The sequence below is a fragment of the Netta rufina genome, assembly GCF_964035555.1.
Source record: "Netta rufina genome assembly, chromosome: 18".
Lineage (NCBI taxonomy): Eukaryota > Metazoa > Chordata > Aves > Anseriformes > Anatidae > Netta > Netta rufina.
In genome coordinates, this window is record NC_140142.1 from 10,758,282 (window position 1) to 10,775,668 (window position 17,387).

The following is a 17,387-nucleotide window of genomic DNA, read 5'->3' on the forward strand; positions in this document are numbered from 1 at the left end:
TGCCCGTGTAGACAGAGGGACGCTGCTCCGTTTGGTGCTTCTTCTCTTTCAGCCAGAATCACACAGCGATTGGACCAGACCACGGCACAATCCTGGCCGCTCTCCCCTTGAAAAGTCAGCTGGGAGGAAGAGCTGCCAATGCTCTCTAGCACAGGCAAGATCACCCCAACCCACACCCTCGATGGTCCACAGCAAGCAGGAAGCTGTCAGAATGGGGGCAGGATGGCAGTGAATGCTGGATCAGGAAGACGGGACACAGACAGCATCGGTGAGTCGCTAGATACTCTTGAGCAGAGAGGCAGGGGCTGCCCATGGTCACAGGGAGGTGCTGCTTTGTTTTGTGCTTCTTCTCTTTCAGTCAGACACACACAGCGATTAGACCAGACCACAGCAAACTCCTAGCCTCTCTGCCCTCGACCACTGAACTGGAAGGAAGAGCTGCCAACGCTTTCCAGGACAGGTAGGATCGCCCCAACCCACACCCACAAGGCTCTAACTGCAAGCAGGAAGGTGACACGATCGGGGTAGGACAGCAGTGACTGCTCCATCAGGACGATGGGACAGGGACAGCTTTGGTGAGACCTGGTAGACCCTTGGGCACAGAGTCAGGTCACTGCCTATGGTCACAGAGGGATGCTGCTCCGTTTGTTCTGTCTGTTATTAAAGCCAGACACACAGAGAGATGGGATGAGACCAAGGCACAATCCTGGCCTCTCTCCCATTGAGAAGTCAGGTGGAAGGAAGTTCCAGCGCTCTCCAGGACAGGTAAGATCTCCCCAACCCACACCCACCAGGCACTAACAGCAAGCAGGAAGGTGACACGCTCGGGCCAGGAGGGCAGTGACCGCTCCATGAGGACAATGGGACAGGGACAGCTTTGGTGAGTTGCTAGAGACCCTCGGGCACAGAGGCAGGGGCTGCCCGTGTTAACAGAGGGATGCTGCTCTGTCTCGTGGTGCTTCTCTTTCAGCCAGAAACGCACAGCGATGGAACCAGACAACGGTATAATCCTGGCCGCTCTCCCCGTGAGAAGTCAGCTGTAAGGAAGAGCTCCCAACGCTCTCCATGACAGGTAAGATTGCACCAACCCACACTCACCAGGTTCCATTAGCAAGCAGGACAGTGACATGATCGGGGTAGGACGGGAGTGACTGCTCCATCAGGATGACGGAAAATTGACAGCTTCAGTGAGTAGCTGGAGACCCTCGGGCAGAGAGGCAGGGGATGTCCATACTCACAGAGGGATGCTGCTCCATTTGGTGCTTCTATTTTACAGCCAGAATCACACAGCGATGACAACAAACCGCAGCACACTCCTGGCCACTCTCCCCTTGAGAAATCAGCTGGAATCAGAGCTGCCAATGCTCTCCATGACAGGTAAGATTGCCCCAACCCACACCCACCAGATTCTAACAGCAAGGAGGATGGTGACATGATCGGGGTAGGATGGGAGTGGTCGCTGCATGAGGATGACCGAACAATGACAGCCTTGGTGAGTCACTGGAGACCCTCGGGCACAGAAGTAGGGGCTGCCCGTGATCACAGAGGGATGCTGCTTAGTTTGGTGCTTCTCCTTTTGCAGCCAGATTCACACAGCGATGGGAGCAAACCACAGCACACTGCTGGCCACTCTCCCCTTGAGAACTCAGCTGGAAGGAAGAACTTCCAATGCTCTTCAGAGTGGTAAGATCACCCCAAACCACACTCACCAAGGTCCACAGCAAACAGGAAGGTGATTCGATTGGTCCAGGATGGCAGTGAGCACTCCAACAGGACGATGGAAGGTGGTCAGATTTGGTGAGATGCTCAAGAAGCTCAGGAACAGAGGCAGGGTCATCCTGTGGTCACACAGGGGTGCTGCTCCGTTTGCTCTGTCTGTTATTAAAGCCAGACACACACAGCGATGGGATGAGACCACGGCACAATCCTGGCCTCTCTCCCCTTGAGAAGACTTCTGGGAGGAAGAGCTGCCAACGCTCTCCAGGACAGGTAAGATTACCCCAACCCACACCCACCAGGCTCTAACTGCAAGCAGGACGGTGACACGATTGGGTCAGGATGGGAGTGACCGCTGCATGAGGATGACGGGACACGGACAGCCTCGGTGAGTCGCTGGAGACCCTTGGGCACTCAGGCAAGCGCTGCCCATGGTTACAGGGGGATGCTGCTCTGTTTGGTGCTTTTCCTTTTTCAGCCAGAAACGGCACAATCCTGGCCTCTCTGCCCTCAAGCACTCAGCTGCACGGAAGAGCTGCCAATGCTCTCCAGGACAGGTAAGATCTCCCCAGCCCACACCCACCAGCCTCTATCAGCAAGCAGGACGGTGACACGCTCGGGCCTGGAGGGCAGTGAGTGCTCCATGAGGATGATGGGACAAGGTCGGCCTTGGTGAGTTGCTGGAGACCCTCGGGCACAGTGACTGGGGCTGCCCGTGTTGACAGAGGGATGCTGCTCCATTTGGTGCTTCTTTCAGCCAGAATCAAACGGCAATTGGACCAGACCACAGCACAATCCTGGCTGCTCTCACCTTAAGAAGTCAGTTGGAATAAGAGCTGTCAATGCTCTCTAGGACAGGTAAGTTTGCCACAACCCATACCCACCACTGTCCACAGTAAGCAGGAAGGTGACACGATCAGGCCAGGACGGGAGTGACCGCGCCATGAGGACGACGGGACATGGACAGCCTCAGTGATTTGCTAGATACAGGTGAGCAGAAAGGCAGGGGGTGCCCATTGTAATACACCATAAATGTTTGTTCATTGTCTTTTAGATTATAAAAACAAGGAGTTCTGTTTGAGGAGCGTGAGTTGCAAAAGCTCCCTGCTGAAGTAAGAAGCTGTATAATGCTTGGCTAGACACTATGAAAATTCTTTTGCTCAATGTAACAAAAAAATAGAACCCCCTCCCCTTCTCTCTTTCTGCATCTCAGTTGCCTCTTTTGTTCAAAGACACTGTTGTAACCATCATGTAACCATCTCCTGATAAGCTGTTAAACTAGTGTCTCAACATCCTGCCTTCCTGTATCATGCTGGGCCAACATGACCAAATAAAAAAAGAAGTTGAACCACAACGCTGAGGAAGACTACGGCCTTCATTTTCACGACCACCAGAGGGACAGAGACGACCCCCTAGCAACAGTGTGCGCAGTCGCAGAACATACCAGGATGTGCTGCATAATCCCGGAATAACCAAGATATAAAAAGGGACCCTGGCGGGGGTGAGGTGCGCGCCATTGTCAGAGCCGAGAATCCCCGGCCGCCCAAGGCTGTTTTGCTTGCTGTTGCTTACTCAATAAATTCCTTTCTATGATTAATACAATGCTCTCTGAAAATTAATTAAGGGGGCAACTTAACTGGGCAACTAAGAGCCCCAGCCCTGGGGTTGCTGGGGAGGCCCAGAGCCACCTTTGTCCCAGCAGCTGTGGTGCCTTGCGAGAGGCTGCAGCTGTGGTGGCCATGCCCAGAGCCCTGCAGCAGCCTGTGGTGGGCACTGCCCTGGGGCCAGCCCAGCCTGGGCTGTTGGGCTGGGATGGGCAGGACTGGGCTGCACTGGGCTGCGGAGAGGGCATCGAAATAGGGAGAGGTGGGCAGGTGCTGGGCTGGGCTGGGCAGTGCCTGGCACAGGGCAACAGCAGCATCAGGGAGTGGTGGCAGCATTTAGGGGAGCGCTCCCAGCAGGGCTTGGTGCTGCAGAGCCAGGGCTTGCATGAAGGGAGCCCAAAGCTGCAGGGGCAGGGGAGAGGAGGCCGTTCTGGGCCCTTGCTGGCCTGGGCAGAGCAGGAAGAGGGCCCAGGGCGCTCACTCGTCCCCTCACCGCAGCCTGCCAGGACCTGCAAGGCAGTCATGGAGAGTCCAGGGTCAGGCTCTGCAGTGTGGTCACACGCCCTGCGTGCCCTCCTCCTGCCATGCTCCATGCGGTAGCTGTAGCAGAGGGGACCCCCAGACAGCCCTTTCATGGGACAGTGACAACCACATCACCCCAGCCCTCTCCAGTGTCCTCTTTGTGGCTCTCTGATGCATGCCAGGACCTCCCTGTGTCTGCCGGCCAGCACATCTGCTGAGGGCCAGTGCGGCTGCTGCAGGGGCAGGGAACTCAGCATGGCCCCTGCAGCCCCCTGCCCTGGGCCTGCCTCTCCCCTTAGCCTCAGCCCCGGCCTTGTCTCTGCTGGCAGAAGCACTCTTGGCATGTGCTCCCTGGACTCCCCTCGCCTCCACAGAGCTGCTGTCCACTCAGGCTGCTGCCACAAACGTGTCCTCACAAGCAGCACCACCCCTTGGGCTGCTTCTCCTGGCCTCCCCCACCCCACTGCCTGGACTCCTTGTCTCTGCTGGGTCCCCTCTTTGTCACCCAAATGTGTCCCTTGGCTGACAGCTCCCTCTACTTTGACCCACAGGATGGTAAAGATGGGGTGGGACATATTACCATGATGTGAGGAAGTATTTTTGTAATCTGCATTGGTGATGGCACAAAAAGACACTTCCTTCACCAGTGATCTACATCCTTCTTCAGGTAAATTTTCAGGATCTCTATTCATCACAGGAGAAGAAATACTGAAGGTCACTTGTACTTGCATTGTCATCTCTTTGTCCATCATGGTGTACTGTCTCATCTTCCAGGCACTTCCACCCCTCTAGAATAAACTATCTATATTGAATGTCCCCTTTCCAGATGCCTGTCATGACCTATGCACTTCCCATGGTTCTCCTGCTTTGCCCTCCCCTTACTCTTTGATCATTCAGATTTCTCTCACTGACCCAGTTTCTGCTTTGAGCTTCATTGAGTTCAAGCTTGCCCATCGATTAGCAGTCTGTCTAATTGTTTCTGTAGCAAGCTCCTCATCATTTATCATTGAATTAAAATCTTATGGAATAATAGTAATCTTAATACCTATACTTTCCTATTGATTAGTATAAAACACTAAATTTACTTAATTTTAAAACCAGTGAGGTAAGCCTGACTGGAGACATACAAGATGAGGAGCTTGCTTTGCTGTTTGGAAAATTGCTGCATGTTTTCCTGTTGATTGTTTTAAAATAAGGAAAAACCCTTCTGTGCCTGTGTGCAGCCAGGTCTCTAAGGAAAGCAGGTGGGAGCTGGTGCAAGGGGGCTGTAACATCCAGCTGCAGACTTCAGTGCAGATGTCTGGTGTAAGGGAAAGGGATGCAAGCACCAGGTGGGCAGTGAGAGAAGTGTCAGGGTTGGGGTTGTGAGGAGCAAGGTTGTCTATGCACTGTCAAACCTCAAGTGTCTGCTTTTCCACCTTTTTTTCACAGGAGAAGCCCTGGATTAATATAAATTGAAGAAAGGTGCTCAAAACTGAAATGCAACAAAAATCATCCTTTAAAATTAGAAGAGATGTTTATTAGGTGTTTTTTGAAATCTTCCTCCTTAACTACACCATGAAATCTCTCCAATTAGTTCTCCAAGTCTTGAAGACTTGAATAACACTATGGAAGACATGTGTTTGCTTAGGAGTTTCTGCACTGTAATGAGTTCCATGGTGGATTTTGGTGCTCAGTCTGTGAAACTCAGGTACTGAGAGGAGAATGATGCAATTGCTTGAGCAAGTAAAGTCAGAAGGAAAAGTTGAAGTGACTTGGAGTATTAATGGCTCCCACTGAGGGCCGTTACCAAAAGATTCTCCTCAGGGACTCATTAGGGCAGATAATTGGAGGCCATGATTACAGATAGGCAAAGCACTATGCTGAGAAAAGTCTGGGTTTGTTGTGCTGAAGTAAAAGGGCCAGGTCCTGACTCCAGCCACTAGAAGGGAATGTCCTGCACTCCCATGTCTGGCTCTGGGCTCCTGCTGGGGATTTGTGGGATGTGGCTTCATTATCCATGAAGAACTGGTTGGTGACCTGCTACGGCACTTAGATGTGCACAAGTCGATGGGGCCGGATGGGATCCACCCAAGGGTACTGAGAGAATTGGCAGAGGAGCTGGCCAAGCCACTATCCATCATTTATCAGCAGTCCTGGCTATCGGGGGAGGTCCCAATCGACTGGCGGCTAGCAAACGTGACGCCCATCTACAAGAAGGGCCGGAGGGCAGACCCGGGAAACTACAGGCCTGTCAGTTTGACCTCAGTGCCAGGAAAGCTCATGGAGCAGATCCTCCTGAGAGTCATCACGCAGCACTTGCAGGGCAAGCAGGCGATCAGGCCCAGTCAGCATGGCTTTATGAAAGGCAGGTCATGCCTGACGAACCTGATCTCCTTCTATGACAGAGTGACGCGCTGGGTGGATGAGGGAAAGGCTGTGGATGTGGTCTACCTTGACTTCAGCAAGGCTTTTGAAACCGTCTCCCACAGCATTCTCCTCAAGAAACTGGATGCTCTTGGCTTTGACTGGCGCACGCTTCGTTGGGTTAGAAACTGGCTGGATAGCCGGGCCCAAAGAGTCGTGGTGAATGGAGCCAAGTCCAGTTGGAGGCCAGTCACTAGTGGTGTTCCCCAGGGCTCGGTGCTGGGGCCGGTCCTCTTTAATATCTTCATCGATGATCTGGACGAGGGCATCGAGTGCACCCTCAGTAAGTTCGCAGATGACACCAAGTTAGGTGCGTGTGTCGATCTGCTCGAGGGTAGGAAGGCTCTGCAGGAGGATCTGGACAGGCTGCACCGATGGGCTGAGGCCAACTGCATGAAGTTCAACAAGGCCAAGTGCCGGGTCCTGCACCTGGGGCGCAATAACCCCAAGCAGTGCTACAGGCTGGGTGAGGAATGGTTGGAGAGCTGCCAGGCGGAGAAGGACCTGGGAGTGATGGTGGATAGTCGGCTGAATATGAGCCAGCAGTGTGCTCAGGTGGCCAAGAAGGCCAACGGCATCCTGGCTTGTATCAGGAACAGTGTGGCCAGCAGGGCTAGGGAGGTGATCGTCCCCCTGTACTCAGCTCTGGTGAGGCCGCACCTCGAGTACTGTGTTCAGTTTTGGGCCCCTCGCTACAAGAAGGACATCGAGGTGCTTGAGCGGGTGCAGAGAAGGGCGACGAAGCTGGTGAGGGGCCTGGAGAACAAGTCCTACGAGGAGCGGCTGAGGGAGCTGGGCTTGTTCAGCCTGAAGAGGAGGCTCAGGGGTGACCTTATTGCTCTTTATAGGTACCTCAAGGGAGGCTGTAGCGAGGTGGGGGTTGGCCTGTTCTCCCACGTGCCTGGTGACAGGATGAGGGGGAATGGGCTTAAGTTGAGCCAGGGGAGTTTTAGGTTAGGTGTTAGGAAGAACTTCTTCACTGAACGGGTTGTTAGACACTGGAACAGGCTGCCCAGGGAAGTGGTGGAGTCACCATCCCTGGAAGTCTTCAAAAGACGTTTAGATGTAGAGCTTAGGGAAATGGTTTAGCGGGGACTGTTAGCGTTAGGTCAGAGGTTGGATTCGATGACCTTGAGGTCTCTTCCAACCTAGAAAATTCTGTGATTCTGTGATTCTGTGGTGGGCAGTGTGATGCCTCAAGAAGAACAATGGTATAACACCTCCCTGCCTCTGCACAGGGTCTAAGAAAGCAATGAGACCCTGGCAATGACTGTATCTCATCTCCTCAGAAGCTCTATCCAAGGGGACAATAATATCAGGGCTGCTGGGGCCTTCTCTTCTTGACAGCACCCACCTCTTTGTCCTCTCCAGACTTTCCTATGTTGCCCCACACTTTGCCCTATTTCCTGGAAACCTGCAGACACCCATCTCTGTTCTTCATCTTGCTTTCATCCTGGCATTTCCATGGTTTCACCAATGTCTCGTCAACCCTCAACAGCTGTTCCTTCAAACACAAACCCATGGTCTGATCAAAGACACTCTTTGGGTGACCTCTAGCACCACAGCACAACTCTTTGAGGGACATTTTGTCTTCTTCATGGCCAGTGCCAACCTTCCAAGGTGCACTTTCTGGCAGGTTTTTCTCTCCTGCTCTTTCCTACTACCAAAGAAAGCTCCATCAGGGTGGAAACCACTCCTAAAGTAGGCATCGCAACCTGTCATCCTTCTTGCATCCTGTCAACTAACCAGGCAGAAGTCACCTCACCAGGATCTTCCAAGCCATGGTCCGGCTGCTGACCTTACAGACTTTTCTGCAGACACACCCAAGCCTTGTGCCTGCTGCTGTCCAGTCATGGACTCAAGCAGAAGAGACAGGACAACCCATATCTGAGCCTTTTTCTGTCTGGGTCCTCCTGGGAATGTAGGCAGAGGGGATCCCACAGTCAGCATGCCAACCCAGTGTCTTCTGCTGGTCTACCAGGACCACTGGCAGATGTCAGCTGAAAACTAGAGTTCCCGAGTATAAGTGTGACCTGTCAGCTGCTTCAGACAGAAGTGACCTCACAGTCCCTTTCACAGGCCAGTTCCTCCTGCTGGTTTGGGAGATCCTGAGATAGAGCTGAGCTCATCAGAGCATTCCCACCCATCTCCTCCTTGTGGCCTACAAGCTGATCAAATCCATGGCCCCTCACATTCATCTTTGAATGCCATGTGACTGCACAGCAATCTCACCGTTCCTGACCTGACCCAAGGGAACAAGAACCTATGTTTAGGATTAGGAAAAGGGTTAAAGTTGAGAAGGTTAATGCACAGGAAGATAGGCTTTGGATGATACTTATTCATGTATGGCATTAGGGACTATGGCAAACCTTTCTGGGTGAGAGATTAAGCAGATGTTTAGTGGGACGGTTTGGTGTTCTGCTTGTGGTGTCAGGTCTGTGGTTAGGGTATGGGCAAGCTCTTTGAGGGTTTTTTTTAGATCTGCAAGAAGACTAGGGATAAATAGAGCATTTTAGTGGTATTGTTAAGGGCAGGGATGAGGATGAGCAAGAGAGGAAAGGTAATGGAAAGGGGTTATGGACTAATTTTGGCTTCAAGGGATATCATGGTCAAAAATTAGAGTGGTGGATTCCTGTCAGGGTGTGGAGTGGCATTTAGATTTAGGTATTAATGTAAGAGGTTAAAATAGGGTAATGGCCTCACATGACTGCTTCAAGTCAGCTTTATGGTGGGATCAACATTACCTGAATATTCTTACCTCTTCAAAATAGTTAGCTTCTGCTGTCCAAGCTCTTCTTTCCTCCCCCAAATCTCACATCTCTCCTGGCCAGGCTCCTCTTGCCTTCGTTCTAAAGAAGTTTTTGCCAATATCCAACCTAAACCTCCTCTGGCACAACTTTAGCCTATTCTCCCTTGTCCTATAAAAGGGCACGTTGGAGAATAGACCAATGCCCACCTCGCTACAGGAGGATGAGGGGTGGGATGCCTCAGGTGGATCCCATCCAGCCCTACTGACTTGTGTACATCTAAGTGCTGTAGCAGGTCTCCAACCATGTCCTCATGGAATATGAGGCCCACATTCTGCTCCCCATCCCCTTCCACCAGATCAGGGGGATGGGTACCTGGAGAACAACTGGTCTTGCCGCTAAAGACTGAGGCAAAGAAGGCATTAAGCAACTCAACCTTTTCCTCATCTCTTGTCACTAAGTTTCCCCCCACATCCAGTAAAGGATGGAGATTCTCCTTAGTCCTCCTTTTTGTGTTTCTGTATTTATAAAAACATTTTCTGTTATCTTTAACAGCAGCAGTGAGAGTGAGCTCCAGATGAGCTTTGGCCTTTCTAATTTTGTCCCTGGAGATCCTCACAAGGTCCTTATAGTCCTCCTGAGTGGCCTGCCCTCTTTTCCAAAGGTCCTAAACCCTCTTTTTCTTCCTAAGCTCTAGCCACAACTTTCTGTTCAGCCAAGCCAGTCTTCTTCCATGCTGGCTCATCTTTGGGTACGTGGGTGTCCTGGTTTCAGTTAGAACAGAATTGTCTTCCTAGTAGCTGGTGGAATGCTGTGTTTTGGCTTAGGATGAGAAGAGTGCTGATAACACCCCGATGTTTTAATTGTTGCAGAGCAGTGCTTACACCAAGCCAAGGACATCTCAGCCTTTTGCTCTGTCTTGCCAACGGGCAGGCTGGGGGTGCAGTAAGAGCTGGGAGGGGACAGACCCAGGACAGGTGACCCAAACTAGCCAAAGGGGTATTCCATACCATCTGACGTCATGCTAAACAATATATAGGGGTGGCTAGCTGGGTGGAGGGGGCAGGACTACTCGGGGTTAGGCTGGGCATTGGTCAGCAGGTGGTGAGCAATTGCATTGTGCTTCACTTGTTTGTACATATTATTAGTAGTAGTACTATTATCACCATTGTATTATTATTATTATTATTATTATTATTATTATTATTATTATTGTCATTATTTTCCTGTCTTATTGAACTGTCTTTATCTCAACTCACGGGCTTCACTTTCCATTTCTCTCCCCCGTCCCAGAGAGGGAGGGGGAGGGTGAGTGAACGGCTGCGTGGTGTTTAGCTGCTGGCCGGGTTAAACCACGACAGTGGGGATGGACAGATTGCTCCTGAGCCTTGAAGATTTCCTTCTTGAAGAGTGCTCAACCTTTCTGGACTCCTCTGTCCTTCAGAACTGCCTCCCAAGGCACTCTGCCAACCAGTGTCCTGACCAGGTCAAAGTCTGCTTGTAGAATGCCTCATCTGTCTCCTCATCCTGGTTTGGCGGTCAATAAGATATCCCCACCAGGATGCCTGCCTTGTTGGCCTTCCCTCTGACCCTCACCTATAGGGACTCAATATTATCATTCCCAGATTGAAGTTCTGCAATGTCAAAACACTCCCTAATATAAAGAGCCACACCACCACCCCTTCTGTCCTGTCTGTCTCTTCTGAAGAGCCCATAACCAGTCATTGCAGCACTCCAGTCATGGGAGTGGTCCCACCATGTTCCAGTGATGGCAACCAGGTCACAGCATGCCTTTTATTTCTTTTATTTCTTTGCTATTGAGCAATGGCTACAGTTATATTATATTGTACCTGCAATAATAAAATCTCTGTTTATGGCCCATAAGAATTAGGCACTTCAAATGTCACTCAGATGTCACTCTGCCATCTCCAATATCACCTGGTGTCTGCCTCTGAACAGCTCCCTTTTGGCCTCTGTCTCCATTCAAAGTGCTGAAAGCTGAGACAAGCAGCTTACATAGAGCTGCCTGGTTTGTGCCCACCTGAACCAAGGAAGAGGAATCCCAACTCCAGTGGGATTCTGTGAGGCACGGGGAGGCAGCTAAGCCCCTTTCTAGGGGAATGACACAAAGGATGACACAAAGCCTTTTCCACATGCCTCCCTCACCTGGCTGTGGTCTCCCTGTTTCTCAGCACTGCCTTTTTTGCCTACCTGAAGCCCCCGTCTATGTCCTCTTCCTCCCTTAATCTTTTGCTGACAGTTCTGGACTTGGTGGTGCCTCCAGCAGTGAACCCCCTCATCTACAGCATGAGGAATTGGGAGCTCAAGGATGTAGTATGGAAAGTGATGACTGGAGATTTTTCAGAAGGAATAAACTGTCTGTGTTCTTAATGTTAACTGTATACAGACCCAGAAATCTTTCTATTTGTTTATTTTTTTTTTCCTTTTTTACTTTGCTTTACTCCTCATAGTGTTTCCCACAAAGAAATACCATTGTTCATACCTTCCTACACTGTATGTATCTGTCTCATGTGACTCCAAGTTTTTGTATAAATGGTGGGTCAGGCTTTCTGAGTATTTTAACAAAAGAAAGGACCATGCATTGAATTACTTGCCTGATACCCTTCCTTGTAGACCTGTGGTGGAGCTTCAGGGGCATGTGGCAGATTGCAGAGGTGGAGGGGAGAAGGGTCCTGCCACAGCAGCATTGCCAGGGTGCAGCATTGCCAGGCTGAACCTGTGATTGTTCCCTGTTCTTGGACAGCACCCACAGAGATGGTGAATTCACCTGCCTCTGTACACAGTGGATGAGAGGGATGATGGCAGACAGGCTTCTTTCAGGAGGAAAGAGGGAGCTGCCAGGAGAGCCCAAGCACTCGGCAGGGACAGTGTGTGCCAGGGAGTCAATAGCACGTGGAGCCCATAGAGCACGGGCACGTCCCAGGTGGAGCCACCCTGAGGTGCTAAATCTGGGTGGGAAAAGGAAAAGCAGAGCTCTGCAACTCCAGGGAACACTGCAGGCATAGGGAAAGCTCTCTGTTGAATTGGTTGTTATACCTCTGGTGAAATTTCATAGATTGAATACAGTGAATCACCCCAAAACATATCCTGACATTGGAAGTGAGTTGGACTCGATGATCCTTGTGGGTCCTTTCCAGCTCAGAATATTCCATGAGTCTCTGACTCTGAAGAAGTCCAGCTATCTGTGCCGGCTATCCATGGCCAAGGAACCACTTGTGTGGGAGGCAGTCAGTGGCAGTGCCCCCCACCAGCTGGCTCTGCCTTCCCAGCCTGACCAGCACGGCCTTGCAGAGTGCCCCCACTGCTCCACACACCACAGCCCCCTTGCTCTGCAGAGCAGCACCACCACCTGGGGGGTTGTGGGCAGCATGGGCAGGGGCTGCAGGAATGGCTGCTCAGGCCATCGTCTGCAAACTTACTGAGGGTACACTCAATCCCCTCATCTAGGTCATTAGTAAAGGTATTAAACAAGATAGGCCCCAGTACCAACCCCTGGGCGATGCCACTTGTAAAGGGACACCAACTGGACTTAACTCCATTAACCACAACACACTGGGCATGGCCCTCCAGCCAGTTCTTCACCCAGAGAAGACTATACACAGCCATGAGAGATGACCCAAAGGGATTAAATAGATGCTCCAGTAGGTGTTCCAGCCCACCATCCCACTACCAAAAGCACCTCCCAGCCTGCAGCAGAGGAGCCTGCTGGGGAAGAGCTGGAAGGCTGTGGGGACCCACCAGCAGGAGCTGGTGCCAAGTCCTGCCCAAGGGTCCAAGACATCTCCCTGTTCAGCTCTTTTACCTGATCTTTCCCTGCCTGTGGGTGCTGGGCAGGCATCCTTAGGCTCCATGGGGGCCCAAGGCAGCAGAGGGTGGGCACTGCCAGTGAGTGTCTTCTGGGCCTTCCCAAAGATCCACTTTGTCTGGAAACTGTCTGTGGCTGGCAGGACAGAAATGTCTCTGTCAGTAGGAATAGTGTCCAGAGACCAGGGGCTCTGTCAGCCCCAAAGCCAGACCCTGATCCTGCTGGCTCTAAGATGTGTCCCTTCCCAACCGCTGCATCTTTGAGCTCTTCTCCCCTCCATCAGCCTCAGGGAGACACCCTGACACCTGGGCAGGGAAGCACTGGACGTGGGGCAAAGCCCCCAGAGGGTTTTAATATGAGGAAATACCAACACACAGCATAAAAACAGGGGAATACCAAGAGGGCAAATACCCATGTGCGTCTGCTGACTGCTGGAAAAGGGAGACCATTCCCTGGCACTCACGGCTCTCCCAGTGGCACTGAGCTCTCCTTCCTCCCGGCTGCACCCAGCTGCTCAGCAGGGCTGGGCTCTGCTGGCCTGGGGCTCTGGAACTCTTGTGCATGGGGCTCTGGTGTCACATCCTGGGTGTCCTCATGGGGACATGCCAGAGACACCTCTTCAACATCGTCATAGCCCGTGCTCCCCAGGAAAGGTGATGAGGTGTGTCCATCAGCTCCAGGGACCCCAGCACTTCTCTGGGAGCGCAGGCTTCCCCCTGTAAACATCAAGGCAGGCTGTTGTGGTGGGGCCTGTGGGGTGCCCCTCGGGGCTGTTTATCACCTTCCTCGTCTTCACCAGCCTGAGACATTTGTCCCATTCTCCCAGCCCCCACAAAATATCCCAGGACAGGTTCTCCATGGATGGTCAGGCTTTCAATATGGCATGGATTCTCCTAGGCCTGGGGTTGGCACCTAGGAAGTGGCAGTGCTGCATTGCCCTCTCACCTGTGACTGCATCCCTGCGCCCATCTCCTTCCTCTGGTGTCCTGGGCACTTCCCAGTCCCCCTGCCCAGGCACAGGATCCTCTCCAGGGTCAGAAACCTCCCCAGCATCATCATAGCCATCTGCTGGGTAACCTCCGGGCAGGACAGGGACATCTGAAAGGAGAGGGAAGGTGGTGGCAATGAGAAGAGATGTCCTGCAGAGCAGAGGATGGGAGGGTGTGTGGGACACAGGGCTGACGTGCTGCTGGTGTCAGGGTCACAGCAGAGCCTTCATGCTTCCAGCTCTGTTGATAATACTCGGTGGCACTGCTGTTCATCTGGTCTGTCTGCAGGGAGGAGAAATGGAGCCCTTCCCCCCCTCACCACCTCTTATACCTGGGTCTGGCCACAGACCATCCTCCTCCTCATGTGCCTGGGGTAGGGCTGCAGCTGGGTCAGGGACCCCTCTGAAAAGGAGGCTGCAGAGAGCTGCAGTGGGTGCTGTGGGATGAGCCCTGCTGCCCTGACTGGTGGTCAGCACTGCTGGGGATGGGCACCCACAGAGCTGGGGGCGCATGGGGAGGAGACCAGTTCCCTTGGGACAAGGCACTTCCAAGAGATGTTCCCAGAGCTGCCCTGGGACAGCCCTTTGCTTAGCCCTTGGCTCTCGATAAGGTGCAGGGACAAGCAGAGTGGGGTTGTCCCCTCTGGGATGGGCAGAGCTGGTGTGAAGGAAGCTCCTCTGTGGGGGCCAACACCTGGATGCTCTCCCCCAGACCCAATGGTCCAACCATTTCAGGGACCATGGGCAGGAGCTGCAGGGCACAGCCCTGGTCTGAGACAGGGAGAATGAACACAGCAGATGTGCCCCCACAGGTTACCTGCACCTACCTGAGAGACTGAACCTCGCCTGCTTCTCCCACGCCAGGCTGTAAGCGATCTCCTCGTACACGGCCTCAGGGAAGGGCTCCCCAGCTCTCCCAGAGCCTGGGGACAGAGGCAGGGCTGATCTGGGGATGGGCAGAGAGGACCCCACTGGGCTCCCTCACCCCATTCCCTAGGCCAGCACAGGGCTGTCCCCACAGCACAGCCCCACTGTGTTGTGTTGGCACTGAGGCCACATCCCCAGGGAGGGCAGCATCCCAAATGGAGATGGTCTGGGACAGAGTCAGCCTCGCATTTGGAGACAGACTTTATGCCCCTTTGGTCCCCAGGTCATATCCCAGTGCAGACCCTGCACCAATTTCCCCATTTCTCCTCCCCATGGAGCTGCTCCATCTCTGCCCCACACATCAATAGCACAACCTGTGCTCTGCTGGGGGGTGGCTGATACAACGGTGATGGACTCCACTGCCCCATGCTCCTCCTGCCAGTGCTGCCCAGAGCACTGCCAGCAGTGCATCCTCCCCTTCTCACCCAGCCCAGCTCTCACATTTCTCTTCTCACCCCAGAACTGATGCCTCAGGCTCTGGGCTCTCTCCACCCCTTGATTTTGGTGCCCCATGGTCTGTCAGTCAGTGGGGCAGCACATGGGGCAGGAGGCAGCACACGGCTCTGTTTCTGTGCCCCAGAACACCAACACCCCCAGCACCCCCAGCCCTGCCAGGAGGCATCTACCCCCAGGACCACTGGGGAAGGACCCACCTCTGCGCCGAGCCCTGGCGCTTTGCACCTGCCCAGCCAGGAGGGCCAGGAGCAGGCAGAGGAGGGCCCCCAGGATGATGCAGATGACGACAGGCACCGAGATTCTATCGCTGCTGGTGGTCAGACGGCCCTGTGGGGGATCTGCATGGGCAGGAACATGGCAGGGGCAGCATCAGACAAGGGAGAGGCTGGGGGCAGGACATGCCACTCCTGACCACACAAGGCAGCAGGGGTTGGGGGGGCGGATAGGGCTGGGTGATGGGGCAGCTCCCACCCTGCTGGGTCCATCACAGACTTCTCCCAGCTGCTTCGGCTTTCTGGGAGTCTCACAGCCCAGCAAGGAGCCCCTTCCCCTGGCTGTGGGTCACAGCGTGGACATGGACAGCCCCAGCCCTGGGGAAGGACAGCTTACCTGCTTGCAAGGGGGGTGTTGCTGTCCTGGGTGCAGCTGCAGGGGAGCAGAGGAGCTGGGCTGAGAGGCTGGGGCTGTGGCACCAGGCAGCCTCCCTGGCAAATGACCCCAGCATGTGCCACCTGAATTGTCCCTCCTTTGGGGCTGGGCAGGGTGGCAAGGACAGGGCCCAGCTCCACTGCTCTGGGCTGCTCACAGGACAGTGCAGGCAGCCCAGGGGATGTGCTGGCACATCCAGCCCCACAGAGGCTGCTCCCCACCCAACACCACCCCCCCACTCTGCAGGAACCTCCTTGACTGTGAAAACTCTGGGGCTGTGCAAGTATCCAGCAGGGCAGACACCCAAGCCAGCTCCTTGCCAAGACACCAGCCATGTCTCCCAGCCCCACTGCTCACCTGAGCAATGCACAGCCGCATCTGCCTTATGCTGGCAGGCACCGCTGTCCCCTGGCTGGGCCCAGCAGTCCTGCAGAGACAGCTCCGTCCCCCTGCACTCCATCAGCCACATGGGGCCCGTCCCCTCTCCAGCAGCAGCCTGGCCCAGGGCATAGACCGCGGGGCCACAGCCCAGCTGCCTGCACGCCACCTCGGCATCCCGCATGTCCCAGGCATTGTCACACAGTGTCCCCCAGGTGCCGCGGTGCCAGATCTCCACTCTGCCCGAGCAGCCATCCTTGCCTCCCACGGTACGGATCTTCTCCCTGTCTGGGGAGGCAGCGATGTCCCATGGCACCAGGACAACTGGGGGAGCCCTGCCAGGTGAGGGGGGCATGTGCAGGGGCAGCTCCCTACCTGTGCAGCTGGTGGAGTTGGGGCATGCAGCCACCTGCGGCCTTTCTGTCCATGTCCCAAAGGAAAGAGAAGTTGGGCTGAAAAGGGTTGTTCTGAGGTCATGCAGAAGAGAGCAGAGCTGACCTCTGCTCACACGTCCCCATGCTGCCTGGGTCAGGGCAGCAGCAGAACCCTGTTCACTCAGGGGACACACACGGCACTGCAGGGGGGAACCAAGTGCTCGGCCCCACAGGGTCCCTGGTTCACAGAGCAGCAGGAGGCTGTCCCAGGAGGGGGGACTCCTGAAAGCCCTGCATGGTCTCCTCTCAGACCTTGCCTGCAGTTGCCTCTGCATCCCCCAGGGAGCTGCTGGCAGCCCGGCTGTTTGCTGCTGGTGGACATGGGTGGCTCTGAGAGCTGAAGTCACCTTTGTGCCACCAGCAGCAACAGGGTCTAAAGCAGGAAGTCAAAGCCTCTCTGGGTTCCTTCTCTGCATTTCACCATGCCCAGTGGGCAACAGGACCTGGTGCCTTGATGGCTCAGATTTACCATTGCAGGTGATGTTGGCCTCTTCTCGGCGGTCAGTACACGACTGCGGATGCCAAGAAGCAGAGGGACACTGCCAGAAGGAGCTGTTTCTCTTCCCACACTCCACGCGATCCAGCCACGCGGTGCCAGACAGCTCAGCATAGCTAGAATCTGTTTCCAGTTCCCCTTCATTCCCACAGCCCAGCTCCTTGCACACCAGTGACACCGTCTCGGTGGTGATGGAGTTGGAGCAAACGCTGCCCCACGTCCCGTTGTAGAAAACCTGC

At 54.0% G+C, this 17,387-nt stretch overlaps 1 protein-coding gene across 1 annotated transcript in view; it reads right to left on the reverse strand.

Annotated features, from left to right (window-relative positions):
* The window catches only part of LOC311216457 (antigen WC1.1-like), a gene marked incomplete at both ends in the record, with an annotated part of 568,360 nt that overhangs the window by 547,408 nt on the left and 3,565 nt on the right, over positions 1-17,387 (reverse strand). The gene's annotated exons all lie outside the window — the stretch shown is intronic.